Source organism: Mustela putorius, unplaced genomic scaffold (genome assembly GCF_011764305.1).
Source record: "Mustela putorius furo isolate JIRA1106 unplaced genomic scaffold, ASM1176430v1.1 tig00000242_pilon_pilon_pilon, whole genome shotgun sequence".
In the NCBI taxonomy this organism is placed as follows: Eukaryota; Metazoa; Chordata; class Mammalia; order Carnivora; family Mustelidae; genus Mustela; species Mustela putorius.
This window is the reverse complement of record NW_025421325.1, coordinates 13335161-13355024: the sequence shown is the minus strand read 5'-3', so window position 1 is coordinate 13355024 and position 19864 is coordinate 13335161. Positions and strand designations below refer to the sequence as shown.

Here is a 19864-nt window from a genome sequence, read left to right as displayed (position 1 = left end):
AAATAGCAGTATCAAAGAATCTAAATCTGGATTCCACACATTATTCTACAAAACAATTAAGTGAACACCACTGTGTCTTCCTCTTTTCCTTCCCTTTCTCCCTCTTCTTTTTCTTTCTTTCATTCTTCTTCATTTTTCTCTTCTTCCCCCCACCACCTCCTTCCCTCCTTCTTTCTTCATTCTTACATTCTCTTTTTTATAGAGAAGGGTGGGTTGACAAAAGTAGAGATGTGGACAAGATAAAGAGAAAAGGAATCCTAAAAAGGGTAATTATTTTTAAGACTGAATGATATCTCCTTTTAACTACAGAATGTAAGAATGAATAGATCTTTACTCCTTGTGGTATTTTTAGTCAGTGGTTTTTGTTGTTGTTGTTATTAAATTTGCATTAGCACTAACTTAAAGTGGACCAGATATATCTGGTTTCCATCACTAGCCTTTTACTCAACTAGGTAACAAATAGTTATTGAGTACTTAAAATGTTCAAGGTATTTTTCTAAGTATATTTAAGCATACAAAACATGAATAAGGCCTTCTTCCTAACCTTAAAACATGCTCAGAGGTGGACAAACAACCTTCATTTGTTTCAGTCAGTTTGCTCAAGTATAAAATAATTGCAAAAGTTATCCTCCAAGTGTCCCTTCCATCCAAGTTATCATCCAAGCTGTCCCAAATGCCAGCTCTGGCATTTAATGATTCTAAATAAAAGAAAGATATGATAAGCAGAATAATGGAACCTCAAAGATGTCCCTGTCCTTCCCCCAAAACCTGCGGTTACCTTAACTTCCATGGCAAACAGGGCTTTGCAGATGTAATTAAGTTAACGATCCTTAGATAAGATTATCCTGGACTTCCTAGGTGGGCCTAATGTAATCACAAGGCCCCTTATAAAAGGAAGGCAGGAGAGACAAGAGGAGATGTGATGGTGGAAGCACAGGCTGGAGTGATGTGACCATAAGTCAAGAAAAGTAGGCAGCCTCTAGAAATTGGATACGGCAAGGAAGAGTTTCCCTCAAAAAATCCCCGTGAAAGAAGCCAGCTGGCTGACACTTTGATTTTAATTTGTAAGACCCATTTTTGGATTTAATGTCCTCTAGAACTGTAATGTAACAAATCTATGTTGTTTTAAGCTACTACCTGTGTGGTAATTTGTTACAGCAGATAAAGTAAACTATTATAATAGATATTTGTAGTTCAGAGAACTACAGGAGTTCAGAGAAGGAAGAAAGATCTTCTGGGTGAAAGAAGAAACTATTCTCAAGGTAAATGTACTATAATGAACTTCAACAATGAACAAAAAGTAAAACTAAGATTCTAAATTCAACTCCTTAATAACAAAATGCTTTTGACAAATGTAACCATTATTTCTGGTAGACTCAATGTTATTTTCCTAGCATATCTTCAGTGCTCACTGTACTGAAAGTTATACCAAGATTTTGCAGCAGGAGGGAGCTGTCTGGCTGATGCTGGTGTCCCTGAAGGAAGTGCCCCAAGGGGCTGGTATACAGAACTCTTGAGGAATGGGAGCCAAGTGGCTTATGGTGCTGACTTTTCTGACATAGGCTTCACTAAGCTGGTACTGAGTGTTAGAAAAACTGCAAAATGGACTTAGGTGTAGCTATGGGAAAGAAGTGCTGCTGTGAAGAAACACTGCTGAGATAATGGAAAGCAAACAGGACACAAAGACAAGGAAGTAAGTCTCTTTTTCCTCTTCTTGCCATGCAGTCTCTCTCTAGCCCACCTTTTTACCAGAGCTTAACAGATATGCAAGGGCTCTACACACATCAAATCTTTACTGAGCAACTGTTATGTGCCAAACAATGTTCTAGGGACTGAAAACAAAGAAACAAAAAATACAGTGGCAAATAAGACAGAACAACACCTGGAAAAAATAGGATTTAAACATGACTGTAAGACTTCAAGAAAGAAACTATAATAAAAATACTGGTAGTGAGGAAGAAACAACAACAAAAATAGTCAAAAAGAATAAATCAACATGTTTATAAAATAAAATGTAAATGTCAATAATAATTTCTCAAAAAGAATGCTAATGATAGTAAATAGCAGCAAGCTCTTACCTAGCACTATTATGTGCCAGGTAATGTTCTAAGTCCAATAAGTATATTAATTACTTAATCCTAGCAATGAGGAGGGTAATGTGATTATCCTGATGTCACAAATGAAACAATCGAGACTCAGAAAGATTAAGTAATTTCCGTGAAGTCACACAGCTGGTAAGTGGCAGAGCTGAGATTCAAACAGGTAGCGTGATCCCAGGGACTGTGCTTTTAAAAACATACTGTGTTTTATATTATATAAAGATAATAACTTAGGAGTAATAATTTTATCTGAAATCCCATCTTATACAAATAAAACATGAATTAAATAAAACATGCGTAGGAGAGAATTCCCCACTAACCACACAATTTCCTTTATATCCTACACATAAATAAACATAGACGCATAGGACATGAAGGGAATTATAAAAAGAACAATAACAGAATTAAAAACAGAATTTCAATTTCAAAATCTTTAGAGAGGAAAAAGGTAAATAGTATTATATATACTAAAATAAAGTTTTTAAAAAGGACATGGCAGGATGGTATACAGAAAATATAAAATAAGTTCATAAAAGATGTATACATGCATCAAACACTGCCTTTAAAAAAACTCAGGTTCTTGGGGCACCTGGGTGGCTCAGTGGGTTAAAGCCTCTGCCTTCGGCTCAGGTCATGATCCCAGGGTCCTGGGATTGAGCCCCGCATTGGGCTCTTTGCTCAGCAGGGAGCCTGCTTCCTCCTCTCTCTCTGCCTGCTTGTGATGTCAGTCTGTCAAATACATAAATAAACTCTTAAAACAAACAAACAGCCAGGTTCTCGGGGCACCTGGCTGGCGCAGTTGGTGGAGCATGAAACTCCTGATCTCAGGAATGTGAGTTTGAGCTGCATGTTTGGTATGGAGACTACTTAACAATAACCTCTTTTTTAAAAAAAGGGGTTCTCTTGAAGATATTATTACCAGTGAAATGTACCAGTCACAAAGAAACAAATACTGCATGATTCCTCTCGCAAAAGAGACCTAGCTAGTGTAGTCTAACTCAGATACTGAGAGTAGAATGACAGTTGCCAGGGGCTGCAGAGAGAGGGGAATGGAGTGTTAGTGTTTAATGGGTATGGAGTTTCAATTTGGGAAGATAAAAAAAAAAACTTGTGGAGGTGGATGATGGTGGTGATGGTTGCACAACAATGCACTTAATGCTACAAAACTGTACTTATGAATGATTAAAATAGTAATTTTTTTTTTAATTTTACCACACAAAAACTCCAGCTCAAAAAAAAAACCCCAAATCATGTAGTGATATCGAAAGCCTAAAACACTCCTGATGGGAGTGTAAAATGGTGCCACCACTTTGGAAAATCATTTCACAGCTCCTCAAGTGATTAAACATAGTTACCATATGACCCAGCCACTCTACCTTCGGATATATACCCCAAAGAAATGGAAACATATGTTCACCCAAAAGTATGTACACAAATGTTTACAATAGCATGATTCATAATAGTCAAAAGATGTAAACAACCTAAAAGGCCTGAAGTTGATGAATGGATAAACAAAACAGGATATACCCATACAATGGAATGTAATTTGGCAATAGAAAGAAGTGAAGCACTGATATATGCATAACACAGATGAACCATGAAAATAAGTGAAATAAACTGGTCACAAAGGACTACACTGTATGATTCCATTTATATGAATGCCCAAAGTAAGTACATCCATACAGACAGAAAGTAGATTGACAACTGCTTAGGGGCTAAGTAGTGGCGGGGGGGTGTTGGAAGTGACTACTTACCGCCTTTGGGGTAATAAAAATGTTCTAAAACTGGTGAGGGTTGTACAACTCCATGAACGCACTAAAAACCAATGGTTATACATCTTAAATTGATTAGCTGTATAGTATGTAAATTATATATCAAAAAGATATACATATCATCTATAATAGGCAAATCTGTGTTTTAACACAGTGATTAAGAAATATTCTAAATACAAGCAAATGGTAAAAATATACTTGACAGATGAAATCAAAGAAAAAACAGAGGGGGGCGCCTGGTGGCTCAGTCAGTTAAGTGTCTGACTCTTGATCTCAGCTCAGGTCTTGATCTCAAGGTCTTGAATTCAAGACCCATGTTGGGCTCCACATATTTTAAACAAAACAAAACAAAACCCAAAAGTAAAGCTATAAATATTAAATCAATTCTTAGGTTTTTCTGGGGAAAAACACGAGGATAGGAAAAGTTAGAATCTGAAAGAGAAAAATGGGGGCAGGAGTACAGCTGATAATTCTAGATAGTGAAATCTAGTATAAAGTGTTATTAAATAAATGGTATGGTACTGCATTTAATTATCAATAGGTGGACCAGTCAGGATGCTTTTGGCTGCAGGGAGCATAAAATCTAACTCAATGACACTTAAACAATGAGGAATTTCAGCATCTCATGCAACAGGAATGTCTGAGTTAACAAGGTCATGGGGTATGTTCATTTAAAATTTCAAGGATGCTCTCTAATTGGTCCTTTCATCTTTTCATTCTTCCAGGTGGATTAGCATTATTCCCAAACTGGCTTCCCTTGTAGTAGTCACTTGATGGCTGTAGCACTCCAGCAGAGGCAGAAAGTAAAATACTACTCACCTCTTGGATCTTTTTTTTTTTTTTTAAGAATAAAGCACACCTTCTCAGAAGCTCTTGTTAAATATTCATCCTTCACTTAATCATCAGAAGAGGAATGGGACCACCATGATTGGTTTGGCTCAATTAGTACTCACCCCCTGGGTACGGGGATAGTGACAGTACATGGCCACTTTCTGGAAGGTAGGGAGTTGAATAAAATTGGAGTTCTATCAGAATAAAGGTTAGGGAGAATGTATATTGAGTAGAAAAACTAACAGCCACAGTGAAGAAAAGATGGCTTTCAAAAACTTGTATGGCAACAACTTATTATTTAATAAAAAGTTTAGATTTCAACTTTATACTAAAGTCAAAAGTAAGTTATTAAAGAATTAAGTATCTATACAAGTAGTATTAGGAAAAATATATAAGATCATGTTTATAATCTTCTGGTAGGGTTCACCTTCTAAACCAATGATGAAGGAAGAATATAAATTTAACTACAATGAACATCAAAGACTTCTGTAAGGCTAAAAATAAAGAATAAAAAGTTAGCTGGGAGAAAAACATCTAAATTTCACAACAAAGGAATGATATCTTAGAAATAATTTTGAGGGGTGCTTAGGTGGTTCAGTCATCCAGTGCTTACCAGCACCCAACTCCTGATTTCAGCTCAGGTTATGAGACTTGAGTCCTACACTGGGCTCCATGCTGGGTATGGAAGCTACTTAAGATTCTGTCTCTTTCTCTCCCTCTGTCTCTCCTCCCCAATTCTCTTCCTCTCTTAAAGGAATAGATAAATAATCTTAAGGAAAAAAAAACAACAAAATTGACATACACCATGCACAGTCTATAAACACAAAAAAGGAGAAAGGCAATGGGCCAACAAACATAAGGAAATTGTTCAATCTCAATAATTAAATAGATACAAGTTAAATATATAAATAAAACATCTTACACTGTTGGTAGGAATATAAGCTGGTACAGCCACTCTGGAAAATAGTATGGAGGTTTCTCAAGAAGACAGAGCTAAGCTATGACTTAGCAATTGCACTATTGGGTTATTTACCCTGAAGATACACATGTAGTGAAAAGAAGGGACACCTGCACCCCAACATTCATAGCATCAATGTCCACAATAGCCAAACTGTGGAAAGAGCCAAGATGTCCCTCAACAGATGAATAGATAAAGAAAATGTGGCTCATATATAAAATGGAATATTATTCAGCTATCAGAAAGGATGAACACCTACCATTTACACTCAAGTGGATAGAAATGGAGGGTATTATGCTAAGTGAAATAAGTCGATCAGAGAAAGACAATTATCATGGAGTTTCACTTATACGTGGAATATAAGAAATAGCACAGAGGCTCATAGGGAAAGGAGGGAAAACTGAATGAGAAGAAATCAGAGAGGAAGAAGAACCACGAGAAATTCCTGACTCTGGGAAACAAATGGGGGGTGGTGGAAGGGGAAGTGGGTGGAGGGATGGGGTAACTGGGTATTGGGCATTAAAGAGGGAAGGTGATGTAATGAGCACGGGTGTTAGACACAACTGATGAATCACTGAACATTACATCTGAAACTAATGATGTACTATATGTTGGCTTTGAATTTAAGTTAAAAATAATCTATCATATTGGTAAAGATTAAAATAATTAAGAACACCAATTACTGGTGAGGGTAGGGGAAATGTACTCTCATGGAGTTATATGGAAATTAAATAGGTATAACCTTTCTGAAGAGAAATTTGGTAATACCTCTCAAAATTTTAAATATAACTATTCCTTAACAGAGTAACTTCACTTCTGGAACTATAGGGAAAAACTTAATGGCACAAGGATTATATATATATATATATAATAATATTCATAATTGCAAATAAGTTAAATCACTACCATTTAACTACCCTGGTGACTTATGCTCTTGACTAGTCTCTTCCTACAACGGGTTAGGATTCGCTTTTGCAACCAACAGAGTATGTTACAAGTGACAATGAGAGACTTTGCAGGTATATCATAAAAGGCACTACAGCTTCTCTTGTGCCATTCCTTCTGGGAGAAACAGCTACCATAACATGAATACACTCAAGAAGACCCCAGGAGAGATCCATGTGTAGACAAACCTAGACCCAACCTACCAGCCACATGAGTGAACCACTTTAGAAGTGGATTGATTCTCTAGTCTCGGTCAGCCTAACTGACATAGGATTATAGCTGCATGAGAAACTGTTAGAGAGAAATGGCCAGCCAAGATCTTTCCAAATTCCTGAATGGAAATCACGAAAAATACAAATGATTACTGTTGTTTAATACCGCTAAGTTTTAGGTTATTTGTTATACAGCACTAGTAAAACAGAGTAGTTAAATAAAAAAAATGGTCGATATCCTGGAATATCTTATAGCAACAAGTAAAAATGCTGTATCTCTAAACGTATTTGCAGTTATTTGCAGCTATCTCTGGTTAATTTTAAAAACCAAAGTACTAAATAACTCTTCTATGATCTTACATATTTTTTATACATTATTTCTGTATGGATAGAGAAAAGTCTAAGGATATTCACCAAAATACAAATAGACAATATATATAATGGTGAGAATACAGACTATTTTCTTTTTTTTTTTCAATTTTTTAAAAAAGATTTTATTTACTTGACAGAGAGAGAGCGAGCGAGCGCACAAGGACGGGGAGCGGCAGGCAGAGGGAAAAGGAGAAGCAGAGTCCCTGCTGGAAGGGAGCCCAACATGGGGCTTGATCCCAGGACCATGGGATCATGACCTGAGCTGAAGGCAGTTGCTTAACTGACTGAGCCACCCAGGTACCCCTTACCTATGTTTTTCGTAATAAACATGTATTTATCTTATTTAAAAAGCTATTTTTAATTTGATGGTGGCTGGGGGAGGAAAAATTTTCAGAAAGTTTTAGTACCTGAATTTAGTATCTCATTGGTAGTACTCCTTTCCTCCACTAATAGATTCATCTTTCTTGGTGATTTTTACACCCATAGAGATAATCCATTTAACAATCTGGATTCTCCTTTCCTCAATTTCTTCACTTCCAATAGTTTTGATTTCTGCCTTAGTTATGCCTCCACAGTCATATTCTGTACTTGATCGTGAGCAATGGCTGCAATATAACTGAAATGTTGACTTAAAATATCCCCAGCTCCAGGCTCCTAAGTTACTGCCTTTCTCTAGTGATCTCCATGGCAATAATATTACCCCCAGCAAAATCGCTATACTATTGATTCCACCTACTTTTTTAACTGTCCATTAATCCATTCAATCTTAGTTCCCACTTTATCTCAATGACATCCAATAGCTCATCATAATAATCAATCTCTTTACACACTTAAATTACATGTCCCTCTCTCACTATTTTTTCTTCTTCTTCTTTTTTTTTTTTTTTAAAGGAAAATAACAATCCTGGTTAAATTCAACTCTCTGCTTATTCTATTCCTATTGAAGAAAAATAATCAACCATGCTAACTGGTTCTCACTTTAATTCAAGACGACAAGTGTCCATTCAAGTATCTATTTAGCACCATGCCAAATTCCTACTACATATCCCTTCAGAAAATTTGGTTTCACTGTCTCTGGGATTTTCTCCTCAAATCCTAACACCTCCTCTAATCTTCTCTCTCTGAGCTAATATCTTATTTCATTAAGAAAACAGAGACAATCAAAAAAAAAATTGCATCTTCCCATCAGCTGTTACACAGTAAAAAGTTTAAAAAAAAAAAAATGCTCCCCGACTTTCCCGAGGCCAGTTCTTCCATTTGCCAAAAGATCCTTTTGCAAAGATTTTCCCAACCAAAGATTCTGCTTCCTAATAAACATTCTCTCTCCAAATCATTTTCTCTTCTCCACTGGATCACTGTCAGCAGCATTTGAACAGGCCATAATATTTGTCATTTTAAAAATTAAAAATAAAACCCTTTCTTAATCCTATGTCTTCCTCCACTTAGCAGAACAATTCTCTGTTCCCTTTTATTGCAAAACTCCTTTAAAAAGTTTATTTGTTTATTTTTTTACCTGCTAGTTATTTTTATCCCCCTCCAACATGAATTTTGTCCCCACCACTGAAACCAATCTTTGACCAGTCTGGTCAAGGTCACCAGGGACCCCCAACTTGCCAAATCAATTTCCTCTCAAAACAGTTCTTTGATAAAGTTTATTATTGAATTCTGGGTTTTATCTAATGATTTTACCTAATGATCCTAACAACAATATCTATTTATATTTAACGTTTTAAGACTTTTAAACTTTACGTAATATTGTAGTTTATATACAGTTTTGTACACAAAATACATAAAATGGTTTACTAAAGATAGTTAAGAGTTCTAAATTACAGAGAAAATAAGCGGTAACTTGGTATAGATAAACTTAAAGATTAATACAGTTAAGACTTACTAATGCAAAGTTAAATACTTGAAATTATGTGCTTAAAAATACATCTACCTGAGTGAACCTGGAAAGAGATCCTTCCCAAGTCAAGCCTATGATAAGACCACAACCCTGGTACATCTTAACTACAGCCCTTGAAAGATCCTGGGCAGACGATGCAGCTATGATATGCCTAGATTCCTGATTCAGAGAAACCGTGAGATAATAAGTATATGTGTTTTAACCCACTAATTTTGCGGCAATGTGTTACACAGAAGCAGAAAACTAATACATATGGGCATCAGATGAATAATGAATATTGAAAATTTATATGACTAGTGAAAATTCCACGTTAAAAAATGTCTAGGGTTTTATGAGTTTATAACTAACCCAAATAGATATAACAAACTGAGACAATTCCTAATGTTAATTTGAAATAAATATTTCTTCAACATTTCATTTTGGGGCACCTGGGTGGCTCAGTCCGTTAAGCATCCGACTCTTGGTTTCAGCTCAGGGTCCTGGGATTGAGCCCCATATCGGGCTCTGCGCTCATATAGGGTCTGCTTGTCCCTCTTCCTCCCATCCTGCTCTTTGCCCATGCTCTCTCAAATAAATAAATATTTTCTTAGAGATTTTATTTATTTATTTGACAGAGAGAAAATGAGAGAACACAAGCAAGGGGAGTGACAGCAGGAGAGGGAGAAGCTGATTCCTGACTGAGTAGGGGCCCCAATGCAGGGCTTGATTCCAGGACCCTGGGACCATGACCTGAGCTGAAGGCAGACACTTAACTGACTGAGCCACCCAGGCGTTAAACAAATATATAAATATTTTTTAAAACCACACTTCATTTCATTATTTGACCATGATCTTTAGTTAATTAGTTACTTCTTAAATATGTGTTAGAGGCAACTATAGTAGGTAGGTATTCCACCTAGTGGCAGGATGAGCCATGTAATGGACCACAACATCAGCCCTACTGCCAGCCCAGAGCCTACTAAGTTACCTCTGACCAGGAGCCACCATCTTTCCTTAATACTAGCTGCTATGGTGCAAAGTCTACAATGGTAAAAACTATGTGCTAATACAATCCATTAGAGATTCTCTACGAAGGTATCTCTTGGCCTGGCTCTGGGATCTTCTGCTTCTGATCACCAGTCTAAGTCATTTATTTCCTCTACTCTGGCTACAATTTGTTTTAAGAGCAGATGTACCCCTCCAAGGATACACTGCTTAACTCCACCATAAACAATGCTTACATTTAAAAAAAAAAAAAGTCATTTATCAATAAAAATCATATGAAATATTAAATACAAATTGTTTATCTGTCCTTTGCTATTGATAATCACATATCCATGGAAAATTAATGAAATAAGGAATAACTACTCGATAGTAATTTTGATAAAGTTGTCCTCTACTCTCCACTCTCACTATCTTTTCCTCCTTCATTAACCACGGCTGTGACTTGATAAAATTCTATAGAATTTCAACAAGAACTGTCAACACACAAAGCAGCAGATTCTGGAATTTTAACCATCCTTTCACTTATGAAGGAATAGACCCAGTTAACAGCAATGATGACCTACTTGTAGAGAAAAAAAAAAGTCTAATATAACCCAAAAGAAACTTCAGAAGTTCCAAATGTGCTAAAAGTAAGAATACCACAAAAGCAGCCTAACAAGAAAGAAAGAATCTGACTGGAAAAGCTCAGTATGTAAAGCAAGCTTTTTGCGCTAGTGAAGACGGCAGCTACGTAAGAAGGTGATTTTGAGGTTAAAACCAGTCACCTTGCTACAGATTGTCAAGACATTCATTTTGTATCCTAAGTCAGAAAAAGTTTCTACACAGACAAATTTACCCCAGAATGAGTTCCTAGAGAGTTAAGCTTAAATTGCTTAATTGGTTTTAAAGTGCCCTGTTTAAAAAGAGAGAGAGAGAGAGAAGAGCTTAATGAAAACAAAAGAACTAGCAGAGTGTTCTACTAATCTACATAAATAATTCTAAATAAATTTGAAATTAATGTCATTTAAAAGCAGTAATTTCATCAAAAGCCCAAAATGGTAAAGAAATGTTAAGAAGAAACTGCAGAAAATTTCTGGACAACAACAGAACTTGAGAAGCCAAGTTATCCAGACTTAACTAACATTAAAAAGAAAACCAGTAAATATAAATATATGCATATATACATACTAAAATTATGCTTCCATTTTAGTTTATGTTTCAGTTGTAAAGAAAGGCTAGAAGTCTTCTCTAACGAATTATCAAGAAATGATAGCAATAGATAAAAGTATGTAGTATAGTGTCTTTTTGGAGATCAAAAATAAAAGTAGGATAGGGATGGCTGGGTGGCTCAGTCGGTTAAGCATCTGCTTTCAGCTCAGGTCATGATCCTGGGATCCTGGGATCCTGGGTCCCTGAATTGGACTCCTTGCTCAGCAGGGAGCCTGCTTCTCCCTCTGCCTGCTGTTCATCCTGCTTGTGCTCTCTCTCTCTCTGTCACACACACAAATAAATAAAATCTTTAAAAAATTTTTGAAGTTAAAAAATAAAAGCAGGATAACTTTATTACTGTATAATTTTTAAGTTATCCCAGAGGAGTGTTACAATATTTAATAAGTGTCATTATTGCTCAATCCATAGGATACTTTTCAATTTGAAAAGTTTTTTATTTGAAAAGTTTTTTTTATCCTTTCTATATAACTTGTTGCAACCTCCTTGTTGAAATGTTCTCATGGCCTCTGTGATTTCCTCTTCTTCAGATATTCCTACTACCTTTCTCTCTCTCTCTCTCTCTCTTTTTTTTTTTTTTTTTTTGGTCTTTGTGGCGATTACTTGTCTGTTCCTTAACTGTTATATTCCTCATAGCTCAGTCCTAAAGCTAGTCTCACAACAGAGTCCATAATTGTTCAACAAAATCATATCCAGACCTATGACTTCAGATACCTCAAGTGGCTATATGCTGATGACTCAAATTATTCTAATCAATAAATGTAATAGAAAGTATATTTATGGATCCTTATTGATTTTTGCTTCTAATTATATTGACTTCATTTTTATTCTTATTAGGTGGCCGGGTATCATATTACACAGACAGCACTTACAAAATGAGGTCCAGTGTATTCACAGTCTCTGCCTTTCAATCAGACTCATAAAACATCAAAAACTGTCCAACATAATCATATCAAGACCTATGACTTCAGATACCTAAAGTGGCTATACGCTGATGACTCAAAATTTTATAGTTCCTTTTTAAGAGGCAACTTCTGAAGGGATCGGTGAAGGACCTACAGAAAGCAAGGCAAAACAGAAAGATTCCACTATAGAAGCCACATGAGAAAGGTCTGGGCTTTAGAAGTGCCTCTTTTAGATAGAAGAGAATGGCAGTTTGTAGCAGATCAATGTTCCTGCTGAAAATAACTATATAGGTAAAATACAGTCATTATTTTAGAGTTACCAGAGAGCTGCTGAAGCAAAGAGGACTAGAGGAGGCCAGGATCCTGGGGAAGAGAGAACCTGAGAGGTTCCTGTCTCTCTGCACCCATTTCAATCATGGGGGGGGGGCATTTATAGATTCTGGGATGAGCAAGATGCTGAGAACTGTGGTTTTGTCCAGGCAGAGAGCTGCTTCTTGAAGTCAGAGAAACATGCAGAGCTATTATTAGTAGTCTTTCAGAAAAGACAAAATAAGAAACTTAAAGAGTTTCAGGCACAGCTGTGATGTAAGGGTATTAAAGAACAGAGGTAGACAGAACCTTACCCAAATTGCAACAAAGCCTCAACTCAACTTGGAGACTGAAAGGAGTAAAGCTGCTCTATCTATCTAGCCCAGGAAAAAGCAAACTCTTTTCTAGAGAGAGAAAATATCAAGAGCAATACTGCCCAGCAGAAAATTAGTGTGGGCCACAAATGTGACCCACATACATAATTTAAAAATTTCTAATAACCACATTTTTAGAAAGTAAAAAGAAATAGGTCAATTTTATATTTAGTATATACAAAATAATATTTTAGATTGTTATTTAAAAATTAATATAGTTGACTTTGCTAATAGAAGGGAGAAAAATCATAAAATTATATTTCAAATGCAAAAAACATTAGAAAAGTTCAATACCCATTTTTAATTTTAAAATTCTTAGCAAATAAGAACAGAATGCAATCTCCTTAATATGAAAAATAGCATCTTTTGAACAAATAACCTACAGCATTCATATACAATGGTGAAACCCTGAAAACTTTTCCGATGAAAATAAACAAAACAAGGGGTACCTGGGTGGCTCAGTGGGTTAAGCTTCTGCCTTCGGCTAGGGTTGTGATCTCAGGGTCCTGAGATCAAGCCCCACATCAGGCTCTCTGCTCAGCAGGGAGCCTGCTTCCCCCTTCTCTGCCCGCCTCTCTGCCTGCTTGTGATCTCTGTCTGTCAAATAAATAAATAAATAAAAATCTTAAAAAAAAAAAAGAAAGAAAGAAAAGAAAAGAAACAAAACAAGATTATCACCATTTCTCTCTCTCTCTCTCAGGTGACCCTGAGCCACCCAGGTGCCCCTCACCACTTCTATTTAACACTGTACTGGAGGTGTCAAGCAGGGAAATACTGGAAGGAAAATGGAAGGAAATGAAGGCAAGAGGAGTAGGAGGAAGGAGATAGGATGAAAAGGATAAGCGAAGAAAAAAAATAACATTTGGAAATTATATATGATTGCATATCTAGAAATCCAAAAGAATCTATAAACGATTAGGATTAATAAGAAAATTTAACAACATCTGGATATAAGGTCAATATAAAGTTGTAACTAAAAGAACATGGAAAGATAGAGTAATAGACCCAATGGAACAGCTTCGAGACTTTAGAAACAGACTTACACATTTACAGTCATTTGATTACTGTCAGAGATGGCACTCTGGTGCAACAGAGGAAAGATGCTCTCTTCAATGATGCTGGCTAATTAGGGCTTCCATTTGAAGGGGTAAAAAACCCATAATAATCTTGATGCTTATATTTTTCACCATAAACAAACATGAGCTCCAGATGGATTTTGATCTAAATGTCAAAGGTAAAATGTCAGAAGGACATTATTTCTTCTTCCAGAAGAACATAACATGTAACCTTAAAGGAGATAAAATTTTCTTAAACAGGGCATAAAATGCACTAATCAATAAATATTGATCAGCTATCTTAAAATTAAGAGCTTTTGTTCATTGTAAGACACAATAAAGAAAGTGCAAAAAACAAGCCACAGACTGGGAAATATTATGCCTATATCAGCAAGGGACACCTATCTTGAAAATACATATAAAAGAACCACTACAAATCAAAGAGGTATATACCCAACAGAAATGCATATAGATGTTCAAGAGTATACACTCAAATGTTCACAGAAGCACCAACTGTAATAGCCAGACTATCCAAATACAGACCAACAGTCAAATAGATAAACTGGAACGAAGTCACCAAACGGAATATTCTTACCCAATGAGAAGAAATAATCTATAACTACTCAACTATATTATATGCATGACTCTCACAAGCATGTTGGATAAAAGAAACCAGACCCAAAAAAGTATAGGCACAGGGTGACTGGCTGGCCTGGTCTGAAGAGCATGCCACTCCTGACCTCACAGTCATGAGTTCAAGCCCCATGTTGGATGTAGAGCTCACTTAAAAAAAAAAAAAAAAAAAAAAAAAAAATATATATATATATATATATATATATATATATATGTGTGTGTGTGTGTGTGTGTGTGTGTGTGTGTATGTGTGTGTGTGTGTATGTAGGCACAATATGATTCCATCTTTATAAAGTAAAACATCACAAAATAAAAACAAAAAAAGATTTAAAAAATGCAGATGAAAGTAATCTATACTGTTAGAAGTCAGAATAGTGATTAGCCTTGAAGGAACATAAGGAAACAAAGAGGGTTTCTGGATTTTTATTTGGCTGCTGGTTATATGGTATGCTCTGTTAGTGTAAATTCAGGGAGTTTTTCACTTATGATATTGGGGTTTACTGTTTCAATATAAAAATTTAAAGTTTAAAAAAAAGACCCAGGCCTTTCTGCTCTGTCATGTTCAGAGCGTCCGTGATGTCTGCAGCAGCTGCATCATGTTCTCACACAACAATGTCCAAAAAGGCTTTCTCCTCTTTTAATTATGAAGGAAAATATTTTCCAGAAGCTATCAGATTTCCCATTGGCCATGTCTGGATCACATGTCTAAGTACTAACTGAAAGGAAAGTGGAAACGGAGAATCAGGCATTTCCTATTTTTACAGTGGAAAGTGATCTCCACTGGCAGAGAAGAAGATGGAGGAATGCTGCATAGGTAATCAACACTATCTGCCACTCAGGATTATTATTAATGGCCTTTTAACTAGTCTTTCCAGAGTCACTTGTTATCCTCCAGTCTAAGATTAGCAGAAGAGTCATTTCATAAAAATTAAAGATGAAAACCTTTCATTAACTTCTTATTTCAGTGAGAATAAATACACAATCCTTAATACAGTTGATAAGGCCCTGCGTGATCTGGTCTCTGCTTACCTCTTCAGCCCTATCCTGAATGGTCTCTCATCTATATTTTAGCCATATAACCTAGAGTAATCCAAAAACAAATTTACACTGTACAGGAAACTGCCTCTGAAAATATTCCAAACATGGAGAGATGACAGATATTAATTGTATGTCATTTAAAATGGGTCAACTGTCATGGATATATACCATCATGGATATCTATGGTTGTATATATGGGAGCAAAAGTTTTTTAAATTTTTAATGATTAACGATCTGCTTGGAAGACAAGAAAACAAAAGAGATAGAAAATCAGTGGCTCCGGGCACCTGGGTGGCTCAGTGGATTAAAGCCTCCACCTTCAGCTCAGGTCATGATCCCAGAGTCCTGGGATCGAGCCCCACATCGGGCTCTCTGCTCAGCAGGGAGCCTGCCTCCCTCTCTCTCTCTGCCTGCCTCTCTGCCTACTTATGATCTCTGTCTGTCAAATAAATAAATAAAATCTTAGGGAAAAAAAGAAAGAAAATCAGTGGCTCAATGCAAGGAGGTATCACAGGCAACAAATGTGAACTCAGAAAGAACAGAAAAAACAGAGAGGAAAAATATGAAAGAAGATAAGCACTTCCAAGAACTAACGGACAAGTAAGTGCCTCCTACTGATGGGATCCACTGAGCACCCAGCACAATAAAGGAAACACACACACACAAACACACACACACACACACACACACACACACGCATGACATAGTAGCATGGAATTTCTGAACATCAAGGGTAAGATCATAAAACCTTCTATAGAGAAAAACTGATCATATGCAAAGCATCAGGAAAGTGGTATTATGTTTCTCGACTTTTACAAACTATGAGGCAATGGAGAATGTGCTTAAAATTCTAATGAAAAATTATTTTCAAACCAGAATTCCATACCCAGCCAAATCATCCCTCAAGGGTGAGATTAAAACAAACTTTTCAGTCATGCAAGGTTTCAACAATTTTACCTCCCATGTGGAGGATACATTCCACCAAAAAAGGAAGTAAATCAAAAAAGATGAAGATCTGGGATCCAAGAAACAAGAGATCTACCAAAAGAGAAGGTGAAGGGAATTCCCAGGATGATGTTAAAGGGACATCTTAAGAAGATAGCTGTCAGACTGGGTCTTCTGAGAAACAGACACCAAAGACAGGCATAGAAATTAGACATTAGAAATGCCAGAAATGTATTATGGGAAACATCTGTGAGAGAACATGGGGAGGGAGACAGAGAGGCTGGAAGAGCTGTCAGACAGTGATGCAGGTCGACCCCAAGAGAAGGAGACAGGGAGGAAAGGAAGGCTGGATGGTTGCAGGGACACGGGTTAGACTGCAGTGCAGTTCTAGGGAAAGCTCAGTGAGGCCATCGGGGATTCCTTGAGCCAAGGCTGCCTGTCAGAGGACTCCAGAGTCCCCAGGAATGAGCTGTTTTCATACCCCTGCTGTCTTGGTCACTGGCTGGGGGCAGCCTGTGGTAGGCATGGCCTTAGTAGAAACGTGGTGATGGATTTCAGAAAGCAGCAGCTGGGGCCACCAGTCAGTTACTCTCCACAGTCAAAGATCTGAGAGGAACATTCTAATGGCCACCTGTGGTGGCTTTGTTATGTGCCACCATGGCTGGCCTAAACTACATTTCCCAGAATTCTCTTCCTCACAAGTTTTCTGGTTAAATGAGACACAGGAATATTTTCATGCATGATTTGGAGGGCTGAAGTGAAGCAGCAGCCATTTTGTTCTTTACACTCGAACTGAGGTAGGTGCTCTTGTAGATCACGCATGGTATCTGCTGGTTTCCCTTGCTGTCATGGGGCAGCAGCCAGGCACACAATTACTCCACTTTCCTCCTTCAATTCTTTGATTTCTGGGACAGATGTGTCAACTCCATGACAAAAGGCAGCAGCTTCACCTGCAGAACACCGACATCACGAAGTTGGAGGCAGTGAGAACTGAAGAGGATTCTACTTCACCTAGTTTGTGTTCATGGGTTCCAGCTTATCTTTGCTCTCCACCACTTTACATGTGTGTTCACTTTTGACTCCCTGCTCTGTGAATTTCAAACTCCAGCATCAGACATGAAAGCAATGGCCTCAAAATTTAACCACCTCCTACTTGGGTAAGGCAAAATCCCTATACCAAACCCCTTATTACATACTACCACCCATCCTCCCCACAAGTATATACATACATACACATACATGAGCATGTATGCCCGCGTGCACATACACACACACACCCCTCGTACCCTGCTTCTCTAACTGAACTTCCACTGACATAATGGCAACACTGACCCTCAGTGACTGAGCTGGAGGCCCAGGAGTAAGATCTTCAAGAAAAACATGGAACTGAGAGAGTACATATGACCCTTTCAAAAGGTATTTTATTTATCTATTTTTTTAAGATTTTTAAAGAAGATTTTATTTATTTATTTGACAGACAGAGATTACAAGTAGGCAGAGAGGCAGGCAGAGAGAGAGAGGAGGAAGCAGGCTCCCCGCCAAGCAGAGAGCCCGATTTGGGGCCCAATCCCAGGATCCTGGAATCATGACCCAAGCTGAAGGCAGAGGTCTTAACCCATTGATCCACCCAGGCGCCCCTCAAAAGGTATTTTAAAGGTCTATAAGAGAATTCTGAGATGTACTGATACCTAATAACATTTTAAACATTAAGAAAAATGAGGCAACTATTAGTTCCAGAAAAATAAAATAAAATCTGAAAAGGAAATTGAAGAACAGGACATGACATGAATCAGGTATGAACGATATTTATGTGGTCATAATAATGAAAATGCAAAATTTCAGCAAATACCATGAAAAGTCGTACTAGGAAGATGAAGAGAAGGGCAGTCTATGAAAGAAGAAATGGGATTATATAGCTAAATCCCAATGTTTCATAGTTAAGACATCATGTCTTTAAACATAGATAGGTACCCGCACGTTTAGAGTTGTACATTTCTATTATAGAATTCTGTGTACATATATTATTTAGAAATATAAAAGCACATACAAGAAAAAAGGCTAAAGTAACTAAGAGGATTTTCTGAAGGAGTGGGATGACAGTGTGGGATATGCTGTTGCTATAAATGCTATCGCAGTCCTTCTAGACTTTTAACCTATGTACATGTTTTACTGCAGTAAAAATGCACTTAAGCTTACAAATTAAACTTAAAAAGGTAAGCTTACAAAATTCAAAGTTAGTATAACTGAAAGTTAAAGACTAAGACTCATCAAGTTAGAGGGCAAACTCAAAGTGAGAGGGCAAAACCAAGTCTAAGCCATTTAGAGTTCAAAAACAGGCACTAATTGCTTAGGGATGCATACACAGGTGTAAAACTATAAAGAAAGCTAAGGAATTACCATAAAAAGTAAAGGTTACCTCTGAAGAGTAGAGAAAGGATTGTGATAGGGAAGGGAAGAGGGTACACTCCCAGCTTCCGGGATGCTCACAAAGTTCTATTTCTTACATTAAATAGGCTATCTATACATGTAAACTGTATAAACATTTTATAAACTCTGGGGATGAGGGAGTCCTGAGCACACAAATGAAACTACAGCACACATCTGTATAACTTCTAATGCTATATATAAAGTTAAGCTTTTTTCCTTGTCCTTGATATTCCAAGTGAATCATAATATGCTGTTAAATGAGCTTAAAAATATTTGAATATGGGGGCGCCTGGGTGGCTCAGTGGGTTAAGCCACTTCCTTCGGCTCAGGTCATGATCTCAGGGTCCTGGGATCGAGTCCCGCATCGGGCTCTCTGCTCAGTGGAGAGCCTGTTTCCCTTCCTCTCTCTCTGCCTGCCTCTCTGCCTACTTGTGATCTCTCTCTGTCAAATAAATAAATAAAATCTTAAAAAAAAATATTTGAATGTTATTTATGTGGTAAATTATCTTTTATCCCAGAACAAAATGAAAGAGAATTTGTATGTACAGCAGATGCGAGAAAATCTTAGGCAAATATATACAAATTTGGGCTTCTCCCATATATGAGTAATTTCTAAGTAAATTAAAAGGTACACTATAGGGGCGCCTGGGTGGCTCAGTGGGTTAAGGCCTCTGCCTTCGGCTTGGGTCATGATCCCAGCGTCCTGGGATCAAACCCTACATTGGGCTCTCTGCTCAGCAGGGAGCCTGCTTCCTCCTCCCTCTTGCCTGCTTCTCTGCCTACTTGGGATCTCTATCTGTCAAATAAATAAATAAAATCTTAAAAAAAAAAAAGGTACACTGTCATTCTATCACCCTAAATCTTAATAGTAAATAAACACTCAAAACAAGGAA

At 37.1% G+C, this 19864-nt stretch overlaps 1 protein-coding gene across 2 annotated transcripts in view; it reads right to left on the bottom strand.

Annotated features, from left to right (window-relative positions):
* Window positions 1–19864, bottom strand: part of ANAPC10 (anaphase promoting complex subunit 10) — a 107235-nt gene that overhangs the window by 2593 nt on the left and 84778 nt on the right. The window lies entirely within an intron of this gene.